Here is a 24382-nt window from a genome sequence, read left to right on the forward strand (position 1 = left end):
TTTAAAATTCTAAAACTCCAACCCAATCTATTGATATTATGTCAAAATCTCCTAGGCACATCTGCAGGAATCCCAAAGATTCTTAGACACTTCCAAGTTTGAAAACCACTGCTTTAAGCCTCAGATTAGAGCCAAAGACAATAAAACAACGTACTCCACTTGTTCTGAGAGTGCTAAATCACTTATAAATGATTTCTTTCTGTATCTCTTCTGTTGACAAAAGTTGAATGCTATTACTTGATAGACAAATGACCAAAAAAAAAAAAAATTCAGTCCTTTTAGATAAGGCCCTGAAGTTAAGATGTATATCTAGAGCTTATCAAGCATCTGATTGACACATTCACTTTTGTGGAAGTTCTGCAAAGGGCAGACAGCATCTCTCCAAAGCTATCTAGTGATGACTGACTTTGGTTCTTTCATTTTAGCTGAATAATTAATTCAAATAAAGGCAGCTTTTTGATCTAAATATTCCTCAACAATTATTCCCATTTTCTGCTTGACTTTAATGCTAAAGATTTGGCTGATTGGTGCCAAGTAAACATATTGCTACCATTTTTAATAACATAATTCCAATTATTACAAAGTTAATTGTGAAATCTATTGATAGGAGCACTTGTTTTTCCAAATGAAAGTAGCTTGCATTATCATGGTAATTCTACCTTAATTTCCTTACACTGATTTTTTTAATGTATCACTCTTTCAAACTATTTGTAGTCTCATCAAGGCATTTATCTAATGAAATCCTTTAAAACTACTTCCCTCAGATAATGCCAGAATATAATGACATCAAAATGACCCTAGCATGTAGTCCCACTGGATTCTTACTTAAATTTTTTATTTTTATTAAAAGATAAAAAAGGAAGTGTGCTTCTATGGATTCAAATATAATCCTCATGAGAATCTATTAAGTACAAGTTCTTCCTGTCCTTTTAATATTTTTTAAAAGATTTTGTGCTGTGTAAAATCTTTATTATGGCTATCTATTTAAGGCTGGGTATGATCAAACTCTCCAAATTTATTTCCCCTCCTCTGAGAAAGAAACCACCACTCACAACCACTGAAAATATAGTTCTTTGTTTTTAACCATTAGACATAGATTCAAATTAACCAGTTTTATTTCAGAGATTAAACTGCTTTATATGCTACTTCATTTTATCACTTCTTTTATGGCAAGTAAGATATAAACCCAGCCCACCTCCAAAATAAAGTCATTTACATTTAATTTATTGATTCTAACATAACTTGGTAAAGAGTGGTAGAGACTGACAGCAGTTTGAAGGATCGATTTTCTTAAGTCTACAGTTTACAGAGTTTTAAGCTATCTCCAGAAAAATATCAGCAGCCAGAGTTTTAGGAAGAAATGGTGGTATTGGCTCCATAATTTCCATACTCAGAGCTCATACCCAGTCCCTCTCCAAGTTTACTCTTAGCCTTCCATGCTTTACTCTTAGCCTTCTTCCCAGACAGGTTCTTGATAGGCCAGGAGTTTCTGGGATGCAGATGGAAGACAGTACAAAGAATCAAATGGCTGTGAGAGAAATCTAAAACAGGCAAAGGAGTGTAAAGGAATGAAACTTTGCTGTGGTTCAGTCACTTTAACCAGGAAAAGATGGGATGGAAGTAATCCCTTTCTCCTATTCCCATATTTATGGACAAATATCATCAGGCTACTTTTGTAGGAGTTGGGAAGAGACTAAAATTAGAAAAGCTGAAAGTACCACATGCTGCCCCACACCTTTTAGGTCAGGTGATTTCAGTGGGTGTTTTGAGCGTATTTTGGTTGGAGGAAAGTGGAGAGTTGGCAGATTTAGCAAATAAAAATACAGAACCACCAGTTAAATTTGAATTTCAGATTTAAAAAATGAAAGGCTTTGAATATAAGTATATTCTTTGCAATATTGGGAACATACTCATACTAAAATAGTATTCATTATTTATCTAAAGTTCAAATTTAAGTAGGCTTCCTGTATTATTTCCCTAGTAAGAATCCCTTCAGTTCTGGGAGATCTTAAGCCTCCCATTGGTCTCTGGGAGGGCAGACAGAAGAGAACAGAGCACTCTGAGAGCCTTGGAGTGCAAAAAGTAACAGGAAACGGCCCAAAAAAGAGGTAGTAGAAGACTACCTGACTCTGGGGACAGAGAAAAGAGAGAACAAGGAGATAGAATACCTTCTAGGACATCTATCCTATCTCATCAAAATGGGCAGAAGATGAAACTTGTCATGATCACTCAGCAAGGATATCCATTTGGTATAGGAGAGAAAGGGCTGACCCAGAGAAGTTAAAGTACTTTAAAAATTAAAGAGCATATAAGAACCACGGGCTAACCGATTGTGCCACTGGAGCTAACCTAGTAAACAGTAAAGAATGAAATAGATAAAACACATTAAGCCTGTTGATTATGCTTATAATAAAACCACTGTGTTTAAATTCGCCATTTAGAAGGCAGTAAATAAATGGTTTTCCTTCAGATCATTTAAGATGTATATATAAAACTTGCCCAGGAAGGGTCAAAATTAAAAGTCAAAGCAGTTTCCAAAAAAAAAAAGAAAAAAATTAAAGAGCACAATCTTAATCTGCTCACTGCAGAGGGCAGTGTTGCCCCAAAACTTGCAATTTCTCTAAACCTTAACAAATTGGAACATACTTATAATAATAAATCCATTCTAAGAAAAAAAAAATTAAGTTTGACTGCTTTTCTGAAATTTGCCAAAAGTTCTGACTGAGTAGTCAGGTGAGATACCTCTCATGAACAAGTTCCATGCAAGGTTTCTAACTTAAGTAGCTGCTTTTTTCCCCCCGGTTCTTTCAGGTACCAGGAGAAATCTGCTACATAAAAATGTTTATTTTAAATTATTGGCTCCATGTGATCAATCTGAATTTTGATATTTCATACAGAAATATCAAGCTTTTTGGTTTCAATGATTTGTGCTCAGATAGATTGAGTTCAATTCTCCCAAGATTCAGAACTTAAAAGTCCATATGTTCAGGCAAGTGATATTAAGACATTCTTAATCTTCTTTATAATTTCCTTTAGGAAAATATTTATAAACTTTGGTAAACAATGTTACAAAAAACCTTCCTGGCAAAAATATTATGCTGCCATTCATCATTTAATGATCTTAATAAAGATCCATTTTTATTAATCTTTCTTCTTTTATCTCATCACAAACACTTAGACATCTAAGATACTGTCTTACATTCCAGGAGCTCAAAATCAAGGGAATATTAATATATGATATTAGATTATTTTTATACAAGTAAGAAAACTTTCTATATGAGAGACATGACATTGCAGATCAATTAGAAGCCAATCAATAAACAGAGCTGGAAAAATTAGTTATCCTGCAGGGAAAAAATATTGAATTCCTACCTTACATCAAAAACAAAAATCTATTACAGATGTACTAAAGATTTAAATATAAAAAAGAAGAATTTCCAAGTTTTTAGAAGAAAATCTAGTAGATTATCTTCATGCCTTCAGGATAGGGAAAGAGTAAAACAGAAAAAGTAAGAAGATGTGGCATATATATACAATGGAATATTACTCAGCTATAAAAAGGAATGAAATGGAGCTATATGTAATGAGGTGGATAGACCTAGAGTCTGTCATACAGAGTGAAGTAAGCCAGAAAGAGAAAAACAAATACTGTATGCTAACTCATATATACGGAATCTAAAAAAAAAAAAAATTGGTACTGATGAACCCAGTGACAGGGCAAGAATAAGGATGAAAATGCAGACAATGGACTGGAGGACATGGGTTTGGTGGGGCAGGGGGCGAAGGGGAAGCTGGGACGAAGTAAGAGAGTAGCATAGACATAGATACACTACCAACTGTAAAACAGATAGCTAGTGGGAAGTTGCTGTATAACAAAAGGAGATCAATTCGATGATGGGTGATGCCTTAGAAGGCCAGGACAGGAAGAGCAGGAGGGAGTCGTGGGAGGGAGGGGATATGGGGATATATGTATAAATACAGCTGATTCACTTTGGTGTACTTCAAAAGCTGGTACAAGAGTGTAAAGCAATTATATTCCAACAAAGAGCTTAAAAAAAAAAAGTAAAAGTATCCATCATTTGTTAAAAGTTTGAAAACATTAAAATTAAAAATTTCTGCTCATCACAATAGAGTTTTTTTAATTAAAAGAGACAAGCCACAAACCAGGATAAGATATTTAAACACATATACAGCCATATCTCATTTTATTGTGCTTCGCTTTATTGCGCTTCTCAGATACTGCATTTTTTTTACCAGTTTTTGAGGTACACCAAAGTCAATCAGCTGTATTTATACACAAATCCCCATATTCCCTCCCTCCCTCGACTCCCCCCCACCCTCCCCGTCCCGGCCCTCTAAGGCATCATCCATCCTCGAGTTGATCTCCCTTTGTTATACAGCAACTTCCCACTGGCTATCAGATACTGCATTTTTTACAAAATTGAAGGTTTCTGGCAATCTACATCGAGCAAATCTAAGGGCACCTTTTTTCCAACAGCATTTGCTCACACTGTGTCTCTGTGTCACATTTTGGTAATTCTCACAATATTTCAAAACTTTTTCATCATTATTATATTTGTTAAGGTGATCTGTGATCAGTGATCTTTGATGTTACCATTACAAAAAGATTATGACTCACTGAAGGCTCAGATGATAATTAGTATTTTTTAATTAAGGCATGTACTTTTTTTAGACATAATGCTACTGTACACTTAATAGACTATGCTATAGTATAACATAACTTTTAACTTTTAATGCCCTGGGAAACCAAGAAATTCACATGACTCACTTTATTGTGATATTGCTTTATTGCAGTAGTCTGGAACAGAACCAGCAATATCTCCAAAGTATGCCTGTAATGACAAAAGATCAATTTAAGAATCTATAAAGAATTTCTAGAGTGGGGGGTGAATGAATTGGGAGATTGGGATTGCCATATATACATTACTAATAAGAAAAAAATATCAAATTGTACACTTTAAATGTATGCAGTTTATGTCAACTGTATCTCAATAAAAGTTCTTAAAAAAAAGAATATATAAAGAATTTCTACAATCAATAAGAAAAGAATATGAACAGGCATTGCACAGAAGAGGAAATAAAAATAGCCAGTAAAAAAATATGAAAAGATTCTCAACCTCATTAGTAATCACGGAAATTCAATTTAAAGCCATAATGAAATTCCATTATGGTAAAATTAATATTATGCTCACTAGATTGGCAAAAAAATTAAAAATCTGATAGTATGAAGTGCTGAGAAGCACTGGAGCAAGAAGAACTCATAAACAGCAGGTAGAAGTATAAATTGTTAAAATCTGTTGGAAAAACATTTTAGCATTCTCCTATAAATCTATGAATTTACCACAGTTCAGTCATTTCACTCCTATATGTTGTATGTATGTTTGTATATATAGATATATAGAAATAGATACACAATATAGAAGAGGAAAAATGTCTTTTTCCTCTACCCTTCTAACACCTGTAACAAAAAGATTAGCAAGAGAAAAGCATACAAATTCATTTAATATGTTTCATGTGACACAGAAGCCTTCATAAAGAAACAAAGACCAAAAGAAGTAGTTAAACCTGAATGTTTTCATGCTAGATTTGATGAAGAGTGCAGAGTCATAGAAAAATGTCATAGGACAAAAACAGAGAATGAGCTTAAGTGTCGTAAACTGGGGGAAACAGTAAGGCCTATTCATTCAGATTCCTCCTAGTATCTTGGAGATAAGGGTGCACATTTCCTGTGGGCATAGGGAGGGCACTTCACACATGCTTCAGGGGGATGTTCCTTCCTGCACATGCCATTTCTCAGATTCCTTCAGCTTTAAATATTTAATATGCCAAGGTGCCATTCTGGAGTAGCGTGTTCTGAACCCCATCAACATACACACATACCCTTGTGTAGACACTCTTGTACATGTGTAACAAGAGGCATGTTCAAAAAATGTTAATAACAGCAATGTTCATGTAGCAAAGAAATTGATAACAATCCAATTGTCCATCAGAAGATCAGATAAGGTGAAGAATATTCACACAATAGAATATTATTTAGCAGTGGAAAGAAACTAATCACTATACATAAAACACTCAACTTTATACCAATATACACCACACACAATATTGGATGATTTTCATATGCATTATATTACTTAAAAAAAAAGGGGACTTCCCTGGTGGTCCAGTGGTTAAGAACCCGCCTTCCAATGCAGGGGATGCAGGTTCCATCCCTGGTCAGGGAACTAAGATCCCACATGCTGTGGAGCAACTAAGCCTGCATGCCACAACTACTGAGCACATGAGCCACAACTAGAGAGCCTGTGTACTGCAACTACTGAGCCTGCATGCCACAACTAGAGAGAGGGACGCCTGCACACTGCAATGAAGAGCCCACACGCCAAAACGAAAGATCCTGCATGCCGCAACTAAGACCCCATGCAGCCAAAAGTTAATTAACTAATTTGATTTAGTTAAGACAAGTCACAAAATACTACATATAGTATGATACCATTGAATACAACAGAAAATAAGCAAAACTAAAAATACATTATTTACATTCATATATTGTAATTTTTCTAAAGCAATGTAATGCTGAATGTTATTGCTATCAAAGAAACAGAAGTACCGATAGTTTCAATGTTATAGGTAATTTGCTGGTTATTAGTGGAGAAGTCTGTTCATAAGGATTTGTTGCATTATTATGTTTAATAAATTTAAGTTATATATTCTGTTGTGTGAGTCAAATAGTACATACAAATGTTTATTAAAGAATTAGAGCGTTAGATTTTAGCTGGATTGACTATAGTTAGCTGATCTCCCATGGCAAATTTCAAGTCAAGAGAAAGTCATCAAAGCAAAGGAAAGTTGGAAGAAAGGAAGGAAGGAAGGAGGGAGGGAGGGAGGGGGAGGGGAGGGGAGGGGAGGGGAGGAGAGGAGAGGAGAGGAGAGGAGAGGAGAGGAGAGGAGAGGAGAGGAGAGGAGAGGAGAGGAGAGGAAAGGAGAGGAAAGGAAAAAGTCAGACCATACGCCATCATTTAATTGTGTAGACCTGGCAACATTTAATTTTTTTAAGTATATTGGTCTCCTTTTCACCATCTAAATCCAATTTTCTTAAGTAGCTATAATCTAAAACTAGACCATGGGACTACCAAACCCAGGCTGTATTCTGTTTCCAGGAGTGTTGGGAATCATTCTTAAAAATAAGCCATCCCTTAAGCCACTGAAAATACTTATATAGCTCTTTGCAGTACTCTAGGATAATATTCTGCTGCTGCTGCTAACTGTCCTACAACAATAAACAGATGGTTACAAAAGAGTGTGCCAGCTGCTATGATAGAGAAGTTCACAATGTGTTGGGAGCATAGAGCTATGACACCATACAGAGGAAAGCGGCTCAGAGGCTTTCCAGAAGATGGCATCTGCTTGAAGTTCAAAGGACATATAGGAGTTGTCAAATGAATAAAGCAGTGATGAACTATTCAGGAAAATGCAGTCATTCATTCCTAAAATACTACCAGGTATACTTTATGAATAGTTTAAGAGATCTTCTGGGATAATTCCTGGTGTTCCAGATTTTTGCCTTACATGGTAACTTTGGAATCTAATTCCCACACTAAATTCAATCCTAATATATATTGAAACACTGCTCTTCAAGTCCAAGCTAGGATATTTAGCTTTCAGAGTTTTTCTAGATTCACTCCCAATCACCATATTAGTTTTTAAAATCATGGAAATATGGTCTTGGAAGAGACTTGAAGGACCATCAAATCCATTTCCTTTATCTCATACATGTAATTCAAATAAATCCAGAATCTCATGTGAATCAGTTTCAGAACAGTGGCATATTTTAAAAGCTTAATTAACAATCAAACACAAAATTTCTAATTCCATTTTTACTTACTATTCTCATAAACCATTGTAACTGATTCAGTGAGTGAGCTGGACTCATTCAAAGATGATAGGAACCACATTCTACTTACTGCTCCCCGTTAAGCCCGCTTCATGGACTCATTCTTTGCCCCTTCTGGATGGAATTCCAGCTAGTTTCCATAGCTTTTCCAGTCACTATTACATATTAAATAAGTGGAAAATTAGTTTTTGGCATTTTAAAAAATGTAGCCCAATATAAAAAGTAAGTCTGTCCAGGACAGTGTAAAAATCAAAACTCAATTCAGAACTTCTTCCCTCCCCCAAATCACATTCTGACCCCAGTTTAGAAGCACAAGGGATGAAAGAAGTCATGTGGTAAGGCCTGCCCTCTTCCTGTCCCATATGCTACTCCCTTCAAGGCCAGAGCACAAAGCCAAAGAAGAGGTAAGAAGGCAGAAGGTGTCTCACAGGACTGATCTAGTAAGGATCTTGGATTGGTGTCTGATGTATATGGCCAATGTCCAAAGGCACATGGAGAGAAATGAGGAGACTCTGGCAGGCACCTCAGAGATCTACCCACTAGGGAGACCTCAGACAGCAAGTCTATACACTCGGGCAAATGCAATGCCTCTCCTCCAACTAGCTGCCTACAACGATTCATTCCACTCCCAGTGTTCACCTTCTCTCCTTTGAGTCACGTTGTCTAATGGCCTCCTTGGGCAGGAGAGTTTCTAAGAAATCTCTGCCTATCAATATCCATAGGCTCCACAACTGTCCCCAAGAAATCTTGCCTTTGCCCAGCCACTAGTGGAAACTCAGCGCACTTCTGTTACAGCACACATCCCTCTACAATTGGACAGAGTCAGCTCCTGGTTCTCACCTCTTTACCTTTCAGACATGAGTTAAATATCAACCTTGGAGTCCTTCCTCTCCGAAAGGATACAGACAAACTTTCTACTGGGTTTAAAGGGAAAGGGAAGTATCCTCCTATCCATTACCTACACGGGGGGCATGGTTGGTGAAAGAGAATAATCCAACACACTGACAATCTTCAATAAATTCTCTCTCTCAGCCTCTTCAACCTCTTCAGCCTCTTCAACCTCTTCAACCTCACCCTCTTATATGGATGCAACCTCATCTCTCAGCCTCTTCAACCTCACCCCTCAGCCTCTTCCACCTCACCTTAAAATATGGGTGATGGATTATTACTAAGAAAATCTATCTTGGGCCACTCCCTTTGCAAGCACCACCTAGGTTGCTAATACCTCACTTTAGAATGTGAGTCCCCATCAATGCTCTCAGCCTTTTGATCTCTTCTGAAACTCCAGGGCAAGAGGAAGACGGAAGATGTGGTGTTAACATCTAGTTTCACCATGAACACAAAATCCACAGCCTCATTTATTCAAATTCTTGTTCTCCTATCCATTTCCTGACACCCCACAGCTGTTCCAGTACCATACAGCCCTCTAAAATACCCCCTTAGGTAATTCTTTATCCATCAGATGCAGACCTGAATTTCCTTTTTTTTCCTTTACCTTGCTTTTGGCCTTTTTCCAAATGGCTTTAAAAAATCCTTTGGAAGGTGCAGAAGAAGTAGAAATGACCTGCCAATTACACGATTCACTCTTCACATGCTAGGACAGTATGAGGAAGTCGATGAACAGTCTCAAGTTAATGACTTGTCCCTTACACTTATGAGGAATCATATCTAGAGAGGTTAAACAACTTGTTCAAGTTCACATAACTAATTAGGGGCAGAGGTGCCAATGGAACCTTCCTGGGACCAAGAAATACTCTAATCAATAGAATAAATTACGTTACATCTTATCAAGGATTTAGCAATTTAAATAATTTAGGACGTTTTAAGCACATCAATCTATTGGTTTGCTAGCCATTTTTTTTTAAATGGCAACTCTGTGGTTTCTTGAATGAGTAAGATAGTCTACAGATAGTTATCTTATCAATTCTGATAATACAAATTCCCAGTCACTGAATCATACAGATTGCTTGGACATGTCAATCTTTGTACATGGGTAGTGCAAAAAAAAAAATTTAGAGGCACTAATGAGCATAATGCCTCTTAAGATTTTGAAGTCCTATTTCTTTTGCTGGAAGCACATCTGCTACTGTAATTAGATCCCCCAATCAGAGAAGGAGAATTTCTATAAAGGTTTATTTCCTTTTTGGAAAAAAAATTACTGCCTACTATATGTCTAGCCCTATGTTAGGCAGGATAGAAGACATAAAGATGAATAAAAATATACCCTGCCTTCTGAAAACTGACATTTTTATATTTTTAAAAATCAATATATATTACAAGTATAAAAATGGAAGTGCCAAGATAAAATGATATGGGTTCAGAAGAGGGTTCTCAATAAATATTTTTTGAATGAGTGAATGACCACTCTCTAGAGGAGGTGGCATTTGAAATGACATTTGAAATTGGGTAGAATGTGAACATGCAGAGACTGGAAAAGGACCTTAATCAGAGGGACTAGCATAAGTACAGGTAGGTGAAAAAGCACAAAGATAGGAACTACAGCTACAATTTGTGCCTGGCACTTCATTTAGCACCTTACAAGTATTCTCTAATTCCACCCTCACAGTAAGGATGTTATTATCCTGATTTTACAAATCATAATAAGAGCTAACCTTTATCGAATGCTTATTGTGTGCCAGGCATGTTCTTAAGACTTGTATGTATATAATCTTCTTAACGAAGCTTTGATATGAATAATGTGATGCTTCCATTTTCCAATAAAGAAAAAAGGATCAGAGAGGTGAAATATCTTGCCAAGGTCATGCAGCAAGTAATGATGAAGACTGATTTCAAGCCCAGGTCAATTCAATTCCAGAGCCTTTGTTCTAAATTTCTGTTATGCTCCTTCTCTACAAAATAACAAGTTCAGTTTGGTCTGAACAAAGGTATAAGAAAAAAGGATAGCTGAAAATAAAGTATTAAAAGTAAAACAGGTCTTAAATATTTGGCTGTGTTTGGGCTTTACTCTATGGACAACAGGAAGTTATTCAAGCCTGTTTGTAGGTTCTGGGCTTCAAAAACCATTCACAAGAGAATGTTTATTGCTTTTTATTCTAGATGTTAAAGGACTCATAACTGTACTTCTTCATACTTGCTTTCACCAAGTGTGGGAAAGGCAGATTCTAAGGTAAATAACTTCCCACAAACTCCACATAGTGATTGGGGAGGGGAGCGTGGCCTGTGAGCTCCTCCTTCAAAGACTGGGGAGAAAAGATCAAAATCAGGGAATTTCCTGGTTGTCCAGTGGTTGGGACTCTGTGCTTCCACTGCAGGGGAAACCAGGGGTTTGATCCCTGGTTAGGGAACTAAGATCCCACAAGCTGCATGGCAAGGCCAAAAAGTATAAAATAAAATAAAAGGACAGCTGTCTTTTAAGAGTAAAAAAAAAGATCAAAACCAGTGGCCCACCAGCCAAATCCTAGACACAACTGTGTTTCATTTGGTCCACACCTTGTTTTAAATGTTGGAAATTTTCACTTAAAAAGTTGAATTTCAGGCATTTAAAAATTCAGCAGATCTCACACTGCCATATTACATGCAATATTTAGCTGGAGCCAAACACAGCCTGCCTGCTTTAGACAGGTCATGCTCTCCAGCTTGCCACCATCCCTAAAACTCTCTATGTGTTTTTATTTAGCCCTTTTTTATCTTTTTAAAAATGTTTAGGATTAATTATAAAATATATCAAACATACAAAAAAATCACATAAGAAAATAGACACACATCTACCCAACCCACCACTTTGTCTTTGTCACACTTGCTTAATATCAACTTTTTTTAATTTAAAGAAAAAATGTTCTGGAATTTTTTAACATTTAACATTTAACATTTCTGGTGGGAGTGAAAACTACCATAAGTACGTTGGAAAGCAGTTTGGCCATACCTAACAAAGTTCAAATCTTCAGACACAGCCATATCTAGAGACATCTATTCTAGAAAAACTCTCATACATATGCATGAAACACATGACTTTCTGTTCACTTGTAATCAGCCAACTCGACTTATTTATATTATTTCCCTCTGCTTGTTACCTGTCACTGATCTGTTTCCCTAATTACCCACTACTGTGTGGTCCTAGCACCAGCAACATCAGCTTTACCTAGGAACTTCTTAGGGATGCAAAATCTCAGCCCCTCCCTAGACCTACTGAATCAGAAACTCAAGGGAGGGGAAGGGCTCCAGAAATTTATATTTTAATGTCTGGAAAGCACTACTCTAGGATTACAGACTAACTTCATAGATGATATATCTTTAAAATATATTTTTCCTAAGTGTTATGGGCTGAATTATGCCCCACACCCCAAATTCATATGTTGAAGCCCTAACTCCCAATATGTCAGAATATGACTATATTTAGAGATAGGGCCTTATAAGGAGTGATTAAGTTAAAATGAAGGTTAGGGTGGACTCCAATCCATTCTGACCAGTGTCTTTATAAGAAGAGGACCTACAAGTTAAGGAGAGAAGCCTCAGGCAAAATCAAACTGGCTGACACCATAAGAATGGACTTGACTATTTTCTACCTGACCCATATTAGTTGTGTGTTGAGTTTCAAAGAAAAATCTAGATTTCAAAGCAAAGATTTGAGAAAACTAGTGTGTCATGATGTAACGAGAACAAAGCTAATGAAAAGTTTTCAGAATAAGGGAAATCGTACAGAAAGCTTTACATAACAAAGAACATGACTATGAACTCAGGGATTTCTCAAATCAGACTTCATTGTGAACCATGCAAATAACTGAACATTTGCATCTGCTGAGGAGCACACACAGCCAACAAATTTATTGACGTGAACTGAACAGCTGATCTAGTAAGGTGAGGACATGCTGGGAATTCCGTGAGAAAGTGTACTCTTCAGTGATACTGAAATGTCAAGTATAATTGAGCAACTTACTGTGGTTTCTCTTAAGCTCAATTTTTTAAAGTTAATATTAGTTCTAAACTACAAAAAGAAGACAAGTATACACAAAATTAAAAGGAAGATGACCAAATAAATTTCCTTCAGTGAATGAAATTACAAAAGTGAGACTTACTAAATGGTCATGGCTGAAATTATTTAATAGGACACAGCTCTGCAGCAGCCTTGGGGAAGGGGATTTCTAAATGTTCTCCCTTCAAACATGAGGATCTTAGCACCTGGAAATCATCTCTAGATTCACTATTTAAAAAAAAAAATCATACTAATTCAGGCATGTAAGTAGGTTGGCAGGGGAGAAGCTTAATTCATTACCTTATGCTGCTTTCATCCTACTGTTGGCTTTTGGGAGAAGTAAAGTAAAATATCTTCTATAGAAAAAACTATTTTCTGGATATTCACATGCATTGTACTCAGTATACAACAATTGGATGTATGCTGATGTGAACTTATAAAACCATCATTGATGAAAAAGAACAGCAGACTTCTACCAGGAATAGTATAGTATTTGCTATCTAGAAAGTTGCTCATGGAAGTACATGGAAGGCACTACCCTTTCATTTCTAGAGTTTCTTTCATTCACTCATTCATCTATTTTATTCATTCATGCAACAAACATTACTGAGCACGTACTATGCGCCACCTCTGAGCAGCCTCTGCACTCAAGAAGCTCCAATCAAGTAGGTGAAACATGTAAGTAAACAGCTAATAGTCTGACGGACCAGGACCTTTAATCAGACATGAAGTAAATGCTATGGAGCATAGGACAATTAAGCATTCACAAGTTAGATGTAAAAAACATTTCTGCTCCCCCAGAGCTTTCCACCCGGGGTAGTGACTACACTGGAAACAGTTCAGAGCTGAGAACAAAAAGACGTGCATGATTCACCCCTTAAATTCAAAGTATAATTAACATTATGTAAAAATAAAAGTTTTCAAAGTAGTAACATGCCAAGGGAATGTTATGGCAAAATAGTGCCCCTTCTCCCAACTCTGCCATCTGTGTAGAGAGCTTGTGAGTTATCAAAGATCACTCGCTCACCACCAGCCTCCTTCCCTTGGGAATGGGTTTTTTTCTTTCCTCCCAACCCCAAACTACAGAGCCACAAGCCTGAATATGGATCTCGTTCTGTCAGAATATGGAGAAAAGTCTATGTCGGGAGCTGTCTGGACAAGCCAATGCTGTGACAAGGTCACCAGGCTCCAAGGAGGACTGCAAGGTGAGAACTCCTTGGAAGGGCATTTCGGAGCAGGAGAATCGCAAGGCGACCACTCCACAAGGACAGGCCCCAGACCATCTCCACCCATTTTACATTCTGTTCTTTGTTTCTTTGTAATACTATGCTTACCAGGAATCTTGATTAGCCCAGCATGTTCTTTCCCTCTGAAGCAAGGTTCCCCTGGAAGAACATTCCCTGGGGGAAACTCAGAAATATTTCTAGGAAGAGGGGCACCATTTAGGGAACCAGGAATGAGAGGAATGTTTAGATTATTACCACCCACTTCCCCTCCCTGTTTCCATGTCCCCAGGAAAGAACCAGGATTTGACACATTTTTTCTCCGTGTCTGCCCCACCAAGTCCCCTCCCACCACTCCTTGGTGGAAAAGGCTGCCACCTCAGGCTACTAAATGCTGAAGAACAGGGACATTTCACCGTTTCTGTATACACTTTAAACTTAGGAATGCTCATGATTGCAGCAGGCATAAGTATAGACGTAGACATTAGGCATAGGTATGGGTGCTAAGGGCTATAGTTTGCTTAAGATAAAAGATTAAGAAGTTATTTACACATGCTTACCTCAGAGTCACAGGGTTTGCAAGCCAAACCTGACGGAAGAAAGAAACTGGTAGATACTGAGGGAAGATATGCTCTGTCATAAAAGATTTTTTCTGAGATATGTTTACTGTATAAACACACAAAGCTCTGACAATAAAGAGAAATCCTGCATAGCTGACACAGGCCTCCTCGTCTCTTCCTTGCACCGACACCACTCATCCCTTGGGTACTCCTGGACCCGCAGGAGCTGGACTTCGGCAAGTCTACGTGTGAAGCTGAGAGCTGGAATGCCTGGGGTGATCTGAAACCCCACTGCTTAGCCTACACAAGACGCCTAGGTACCCCTGAGTTTAAAAAAAATACCCCTGAAGGCAAGTGGGACTTAAGCTATCTATTGGTATCCTAAAAGGACTGCCCATTGAATTAGTAAGACTCCAGTTCCAAGACTTCTCACCAAGAGGATAAAGAGTGCCTATAGTTGGAAAGAATCACCCATGTTGGTGAGCTAATCACCCATGTTGGTGAGCTAATCACCCATAAGCTAAGAGGAAGCCAGTGCAGATTGCCCAGAAAAACTAACAAATAGGATGAGTAGAGAGCCAGCATTTACGTGCCAGAGGCAGAGGGGGAGCCACCAGAGAGCTGGTGTTAGGTGGAAAAACAATGACCAACAGAAGACGAGATCACAATTGCCACCAGCAAATCATGGTCTTTCATAGGAACAGACATCCACACACACACACACACACCCCTGCAGCTTCTGCAGCTGTGTGGACACAGTGAGCTGGGAGAGGAGGGCGGACAAGTTCAAATACAAGCCTTCCTTTGGTCAGTGGGACTCTACAACTGTGTGGGAGCTCTGCCCAGATCCTGGGAAAGGGGCTTTGAAATAGGCCCTCACATACAGTATCTCAAATTGCTTGAAATGAAACTGCTTTAAACTAGAAATGACTGAAGAGGGCAGGGGGCAGATTCTGAGATAGGAAATCAAGTGTGAAAAAGATTCCACATTTCAACATCACTATTGAAACGCTTAGGTCACATCTATTGCAATAATCAAAATTTTTAAAAACTTAAATTTGTATATCATATTTGAGTTTTTAAGAAAATTTAACACATTTCTATTTCATTTTATCATCTCAGTAAGTCGGTAGTATAGGAAGAGTAATTGGACTCATCCCTATTTGACTGATGTAAAGACTGAAGTTCACCAAATCACACAGATAATATGTTGAAGTGAGACTAGAACTAATTTTCACTTTAAATGGATAAGATTTTAAATGGATAAACTGGCTTTAGGTAGGTAATTCTAATCACATGGCCTAGAACTTTTTTTAAATTGATACTAACTAGAATTTGTAAAGCTTACCACACTTGTCTTTAAGTAATGGGCTCTCTCTCTAAATTCTGCCATCCACTGGTGTCTATATGATTATTAACAATGTTTTATGTCCTGTAAACTAATAGGAAACTATGTTTACATATTAGAAAATGGTACAAAACATGCTGATTAACTGACAGAAACTGACCAGAGGCAAATTTTCTCTCTCAAAAAAAAAAAATCATTAAATTATAGCATCTCTGCAAATTAGCATGATTAAAAAATCACACACTAACCAAAGATATTACAATAATTTCCCAAATTTGAATTTATCCCTTTTGAGAAGTGAAGTAGTTGCAATTATTTCTAGGAATATCCTTCAGGAACCCTTATCCTTGGCAAGGAAATTTCCTCTTTCAAGGTCACTGCTAAACTCTCATTCCACTAATTAGTACTTTAATGTCACATTTTCAAACTTTATCTCAGTTTGACCTGGTTTAGCTTATTAGTTATGTCTAATAGATGAATCAATGAAAAGTGAATCATTCTAGGTACTCATTAATTCTTTAAAGAATTGAATAAATGAATGGATGAATATTATGAGACTTTTTACATGTGAAGGGCTCTGCCATCATTTGCTAATCTGGGTAGACTGAATTTGTGATCCTGTGGTCTATGATTATCAATAAAATATATTTGTCATAAAGTCATTATGACCATAGACAGCTGAAAGAAAGCAAGATCTTATCAGACAGGTCACAGAGGTCAGTAACCACTATACACTAGTTAGTCTCTGAAGCATGAAATAGAAGTTTCACCTGGGGAAATAAGGCAAAAAGGTATAACCTTGACTGATCATCTATGAAACGGGTGAAGTTATGAGCTCTACTTGAGAATCAATTCTACCAGTATGTGGAACTTAGAGAAAGGAATCTGTTAGCAGGAGAGCAGTATTAGAAACTAAGAGGTCTACTATACAGATTTTCCCCTAAAAAGGCATTAGTGCTTAAAAAAAATAAAATAAAAATTGACAAACTTGGAGATTATCATTCTCTAACAAAATATAAAGTGATCCTATCCAGATAGAGTTAATTCTTGTTAAAAATTCTTTCTGAGCAGAAGTTGCTTACTTTTCTTATCTTTTCTGGGAACCAAAATTTGGATCATAATAGTCATATAGGACTAACACAGTTCAGCTTTCTAGCTAGTAATTCAGAACATCAGGAACATCATAATAAAATTGGGTGACAGTGGCTAAAACTTACTCTGGAATGACATATTTATATATTATATAATATTTTAAATGATATAATGTATAATATTTTAATAATATAACAATAATTTATAGATATATAAATTCCATAATTATATTACCTATAACTACTATTTATTAAGGTTCTGGTGTTAATTTACATTTGCTAATGTTAATTTACAATTGATTTTTCCAACAGCCTTTTACCCCCTTCTCCTTTCTAATAGAACTCTGATTTTTTTTTTTTCCTTGTCATTCTCCAAGTGACCATGTGCTTCAGGAGAAGCTTCATCACCTCCTGAATGGGTATCAATTGGTCTAATTGGTAACTCTGTTGACCTGCCAGTGATTGGCTTAGATATGAGTACATGACACCATCTGAGCCAATGAGACATGAGGTGGAATCTTCGGAGTGTTTCTGAGAATATTTTTGTCATTCTTACTAACTATATGAATCTGGGTAAGTGTATCTCTTGCTCCATTGATGTTGTGCTTTATCATATGACTTGCCTGGAGCCAAGCCCAGCTAACCTTTAGCCTGAAGTAGAGCTGTCCCAGCTAACCCACTAACCTGTGAGCAAGAAAAATAAGTGATTGTTGCAATAAGTTATTGAAATTTGGGGTGGACTGCTACACAGCATTGTTGCTGCAATTGCTTACTAATACAATTAGTGATTAGGTAGCAATTTCACACTATTCAGGGAGAGCTTTTTGGAGCAGTTGATACTTAAGCTAAGTTCTGAATGATAAAAGCCAATGCTGCTTAGAGATCAGAGAAATTGTCACTGCAAGTAGGGCACTGTTTAGCTAGTGCAGAGAGCCTAAGGAAAGACCAGGATTAGCACGTAAAACAGAAATATAAAAGCCCATTTAATTAAAAAAGTAATGGACAAGGGGTAAAATGGTGTCAGTTATAGTTGGTGAGGTAGGCAGTCTCCAGAATATGTAAGCCAGGGTAAGGAATTAGGGTTTACTCCAGTAGCAATGACAAGCTACTGGAGGACTTTCAACAGAAAAGGGATGTGATAGGATTTATGTTCTTAAAAAATATCACTCTGGGGCTTCCTAGGTGGCGCAGTGGTTGGGAATCTGCCTGCCAATGCAGAGGACATGAGTTCGATCCCTGCTCCAGGAAGATCCCACATGCTGCGGAGCAACTAAGCCCGTGTGCCAAAAAAGAAAAAAAAAAAAATATCACTCTGGCTATTGTGAGGAATGGATGGTAAGGGGTCCAGGCTGGAAGAGGGGAAACCAGTTAGAAGCATATTGCAGTAGCCTAGGCAGGAGATGGTGGTAGTTTTGATTAGGGTGGGTAGTAACACAAGTAGAGAGAATGAGATTGCCTAAGGATATACCTTGGAGGTAAAATAGGCAGCTCTTGTTGAAGACTGGATGTGAAGGAAGGGGTCAGAAGAATCCAAGATAACGCCTAGATTTTCGGCTTATGCAAAGTAGATAGTGGTTCCAATTACTAACATAGGGAAGCCTGGGAGAAAGAAGAACTGGTGGTTGGATTGAGCTGGGAGTGGAATCAACGATTTCATTTTGTCCTGCTCAGTTTATCTTCCTAAATAACCAGACAGAGATGTCAAGCAGGCAGTTAAATATATGGATTAAATATATGAATCTAAGGATCCAGGAAAAGGTAAGCACTGAAAATCTAATTTTGGTAGTCATGAGGGGTCCAAATTTGCCAGATATCATTTATAGTATAGATACGGGAGAGCAAAAAAACAGAGATTTCAAGTGTTCTGTGGTAAAACCACTGAAACACTTTCTTTTGAATAAGTGCTCTGACATATGTTTTCAGTATTTTTTACTTATTGTCCAAGAGGCTAGTAGAAAGCATAATATGAGGTCATAATTTGAGTTTTTCTTAAAAAATAATAATTCTAGCAAATAATAAGTGCATTCTAATCTCGTTTTATAAAATTAGTGAGCAAAGAACTTTGTCTACAACAAACACAATCACTGGCAATAATTCGCCTGTTAAATACAGAATATAAGGAGTATAGCACATGAATAATAATTTTATGTTCATGTAATATTTTATATGCCTAGAATTCAGAAATTCAACTTTAGAGAGGAAAGTATAATCCAGAATCCTTCAGTATTATTTTCTTGCATGGATCAAAGGGCTGTTTGCCAGATTTATTTAGTGCTTTACTAGTTTAAGATGCTATAGTGAATGTTAAACACGGGCACAAATAGTAAATGACGACTTGAAAACAAGAAAACAGAAGATAATGGAGGACACAGCAGAGTGATTTAGGGAATAAGTAAAGGTATAAAAAAAATAAGTAATAGCAAAATCAGACCCCAGGCAAAAGGTAAAAGGCCTATCAAGATACTCTATACTACAGTGTATCTTGGCAGGAGGGGGATGGGGTAGGCGTCGGGGTGAGACATCAGTGTGTTTGTCAAGATTTTGTGCAATATCCCAACATTTTATCACAGCTCTCCCTCCCCCCACCTCCTCCCTCTGTGTGTGTGTCTTTCTGTCTCTGTCTCTTTCTTTCTCACACACACAGCCCTAATATCATTTCAATAATATTTTTTAAGTTAGTATTAACAGCTACATTCCAAGATTCAAATTATTAGCTACTGTTTGTCTGTTTTAAGAAATTTCTCACAGTAGCAAAGCTTCAGGTGAGGGGCAGTCCTTGAGGTCATTTATTTTTTTAACGAAAATAGGCTTCATTTCATGTACCTTTCTGTTGTCTGAAACCTGAAAAATTCAACAGCAGCACAAAAGTTTAGATAACTTGTACCCATATTTAAAAGACTGTGAAGGATTGGTGACCATGCTGAAGGATTTCTCATTTCTGGAGACCTTCTGATATAACCCAGGCTTGCAGATGCATCAATTGCATGCCTCTAAGTCAATCTCTGGTTTTATGTAGGAAAGACAAACCATAATAGGGTTTAGGTCACTGTCTATCTAAATATGCCCACAAATTTTTTTCCATGCGCACATATCATATTAATCAAAAGCGATGATAACTTAGAAGGTTGATATTAAAAAAAAAAAAAATCTGCTTGCCCTTGGCTTAAGACCTTCCAGCTCTAATGACTGCTTTGTAGATAGAAGTGGTTCTGCTATGGATGATTACCTTTTCACAGGGAGACAAGACAGTCATCTGAGAAGCTCATTCTTCACAGATTGTTTTTCAAAGTGCTTTCCATGTAAATTATGGATATACGGGAGTAAGATAAAATGAAGCTTAGAAGCCACTGCATCCAGTAAAATGTCTCGTCTTAGTACAGAGTGCAGATATTTTCCATTAATTTAGTTTGTTGCTTGGAACAGAAAGTTACAATATCTTTTCACTCCATAGATAAAGTGGATTTCATTTGTAAATGAAATCTATATTCGAGTTTTTCTCTAAAATTAGTATTTCATTTTGGTTGATATATTCTGTTTAGCAAACTGATGTACTTTTGATATATCAGAGTAAAAGTGTATTTTTCCTTTAGCTGTTTGATGATGATTAATATTTTTATTATGATTTGCTACATATTTTATAACAAAGAATTGTATTATTTCTTCAGGAGCAAAACTGAATAGTTAATTGTCTCACTGACCTTTACTGACCGCTCATTTTCCGCCTTAATTAGATTATTATTCATAGATGGCCTTAAATGCATTGATTGAAGATTTTCAGTGGTATACGAAAGGCTTAAACTGCTTAAAGAAAATAAAAATGGATTTCTGTGATTTTAGAAGCTCATGAAATATATGATAACCTGAGACAAACATCTGTGATACAAAAGGCTAAATAAAGTAATATATTGATTAAATTATTGTTTCCTTCCATGTTCAGTGTTTCCAATTGTTCACACTATCTTCTAAGGAGATGTGGACAAATTATCCTGCAATTCTACTCTGGATAGAGAGAGACTCAATCTCCAATTCTGCACTATCATTTTTCTATTAGAAATAGGAAGCAATAACTAGGAAATAAGAAATAACTGACACACCCAATTAAAGCTTTTTCATCATTAATTTTCCAGTTCTAATTGTAAGGAGTTCATGTGTTCTTACTTTTATTTTGACTACACATTACTTACGAGTTTCACTGTAATTTTGGTCACTTAATTCTTCAAACTAGATTTTTTTTCCTTGAGTGTTTAAGAGCTTATTTGCTTTGCTTTAATCAAGAAACCTCTGCTAATAGAGAAATAGGAAGAACGAATCAGAAAATTTAATGAAACTTTTGTCCTGAAATATGAGAAAATGCTAGTCCCCAAACCACTGTGCAAACTAATGGGATTGTTTTGATTTTGTTGTTAGTATTATTCTTTTCAAATAAGAATTACAGGACAATTTTACAGTATTCGAAAACAATAAAATCTCATCTAAATCATATCCTGGTGATAACAAAAAACAAACAAAAACAACTAAATGGTGAAATTTAAATATAAAATGAAGTTTCAGTATTTTTCTTTAAAAGGAAGCAATCAGATTTGCTAATGGCTCAGACACCATAAAAATGGGTGAAGATTCAACTAAACAACAGAAACAACCAAGAAAAGTTCAAAAACATGCTCCTTATACTCACACTGTCTTTCTGGCCTTGGATATTCTCCTCTCCTCTCTCTGTGTGTTGCTGGCTGAATTGTGTCCCCCCAAAAAAGATACTTGTGAATGGGGCCATATTTGGGAATAAATTATTTACAGATATAATCAAATTAAGATAAGGTCATACTGGATTAGGGTGCACTCCTAAGTTTAGGAGAGGGGCGTGGAACAGATTCTCCTGCAGAGTCCCCATAAAAGAACCAACTCTGCTGACAGGGTGATAGGACTTCCAGCCTCCTGGACTACAGGAGAACAAATTTCTGTTTTTTTAACCCACCCAATTTACGGTCCTTTGATACTGCAGCCCTAGGAGACTAATACACCATATGTTTGTAGTTCAGTGAAGACACACTTCAAATGCCAGTTTTTCGAAAGCACATTCCTGACCAGTCCAGTCCACACCCATCTTTTCCTTCTCTAAATTACCAAGGCATTATAGGAAACAATTTAGAAATAAGTAATGTCTGTCCAGGTAATTCATATACTGCTTGTAGCTCAAGGGCAATTTTTCTTCCTTTGCATCACACACATACCCCTGTGAACAGTCTCATCCTTGCCTCATCCAAACACCTAGGAACTGACTGCATACACAATATGAATTAGCAAATGCTGTTCTTGGTGACTGGCTAAGATGCAGAACAGCGGAGAGGTGGCTGGGGTGAATAAGAATAAACTAATAAAATAAATCTGCTTTTCCCCAAGAGAATGAGTAAGTAGAAATTATAGTTCTTTACTTGCTTGACTAACAATAATCTATAAGTCATTAAAGACCACTTTAACCTATGTGGGTGTACACTGAAGTTGGAATTTTCTATTGGTTTCATCTAAAGATTAACACATTCTTTTGTTATGCATTCAAAATTACACAGACCACAGAGAAAGCAATTTATGAAGTTCCCAAACTTCTAACATAGTTTTAGAAATCAAGATAAAACAACAAAGAATAAAATTATTGAACACTCTTTCCCAGTTTACGTTCTAAACACATATTTAGGCCTCTCAACAATCCAATGCAGTAGGTTTTGTCACTATACTCATTTTTTAAGATGAAGAAACTAAGGCATAAAGCAGTTAACTAGCTTACCTAAGATTACAGAGGTACTACATAACAAAACCAGTTGCAAAGGATACATCTGTACTCAAAACTGGCACAGAGTTGCATGGTTTTGTTGTTGTTTTTGTTTTTGTTTTTTTTCTGATTTTAATGAATAGTACATGTGTAGATATAGGATTTCATGCGACAGTGATTCAGTGGAAAAATGAGACATTTAAACTAGTCAGCAATAACAAAATGAATGGGAAAAAAAGACACCAAATAAAATCAGATACATATATGAGAGGAATGAGTTTTGTTAACTGCTGTGCACATAATGACTGAAATGCCATGTGCTAATATTCATTGATGTCACATATAAAACTTATAAAGTTGCTGACTTAGTTCAAAAACACGTTATAATAATTAGAATTAAAGGAGAAAATTTGAGCCTGTTTAGATAGTCAGACTTTGTAAAACCCTAAGTCACTGTATTCAAACGCATTTAATCAATATAAGTGAGTCATCTGTTCTTTAAAGCAGACCCAGGGCAAGTATACTGTTCACTTTGGTTATTATCCATATTTAAATTAATAATAATCATAGAGAGGTTGCATACAGTATCTTATTGTTTGCAAAGACCTTCATATGCATTCTTGTGTATTCATCAAAGAACTGGTAGTCCAGGAAGCTGGTATGATTACCATCCTACACTGCAGAAACTGAGTCAAAAGCTGTGTCCTGTTCAAGGTCAGGAGTCGATCAGATGTGTCTTAAGTCTTCCGATGCCTATTTCTATTAACTAAACTCAGATTTTTAGTTAGTTCAAACTTGGTGCCTTCTTCCTTCTCTCTCCACCATTAAACCAAATTAGTGAGAGGTTACATAATATGAAGAAAAGTGCATTTGCTTATATACTCTGTAGAGCCCAATCACTTCTAATTTTTAAAAGAAAAAAATTCGCTTATGAAGGCAACAATTGAATTGTATGACCCTGAGATCAGCAAAGAGCTCTACATTAGCTGTTAAAATGTTCTCATTAAATAATAAACACTTAAGTTTAATTTAGATCTTTAATCACACTAAAGGGCATCATAAACTCGCACATGAGATTATTAAATCAAGATGAGGAATGAAATCCAATTTAGTCTTCATGTGTCATGTCTAATAAAACCATTTACATTAGCTAAACTTTACAGGAGTGTCTGCTTTTTAAAGATGCTCTAGCTCTGTACTGAGAAGTGTATTTTCTAACTGGGCTTTTTCAGCTGTGGCACACCTAAGCTCAGAGTCATGCAAACCAGTTTCCTACTGACCAGTTCTCTCAAACACCGCCTACCAATTTATTATCACAAAATGAGGAAAGAAGGTTGAGGAGAGAAAATGCAAGCATTAGCTATTCAGAAATAACCAAAAGATAACATTCTACACATTCTAAATATATCGAAATGTTTTACTTATAAATGTATATATAACATTTTATTTGGAGTTAGGCTAGTAAAGTTGTTTAAAAGTTCAATGGTCCAAAGACAGCTGATTCACTTTGTTGTACAGCAAAAACTGGCACAACAGTGTAAGGCAATTATATTC

This window comes from Hippopotamus amphibius, chromosome 8, assembly GCF_030028045.1.
Source record: "Hippopotamus amphibius kiboko isolate mHipAmp2 chromosome 8, mHipAmp2.hap2, whole genome shotgun sequence".
Lineage (NCBI taxonomy): Eukaryota > Metazoa > Chordata > Mammalia > Artiodactyla > Hippopotamidae > Hippopotamus > Hippopotamus amphibius.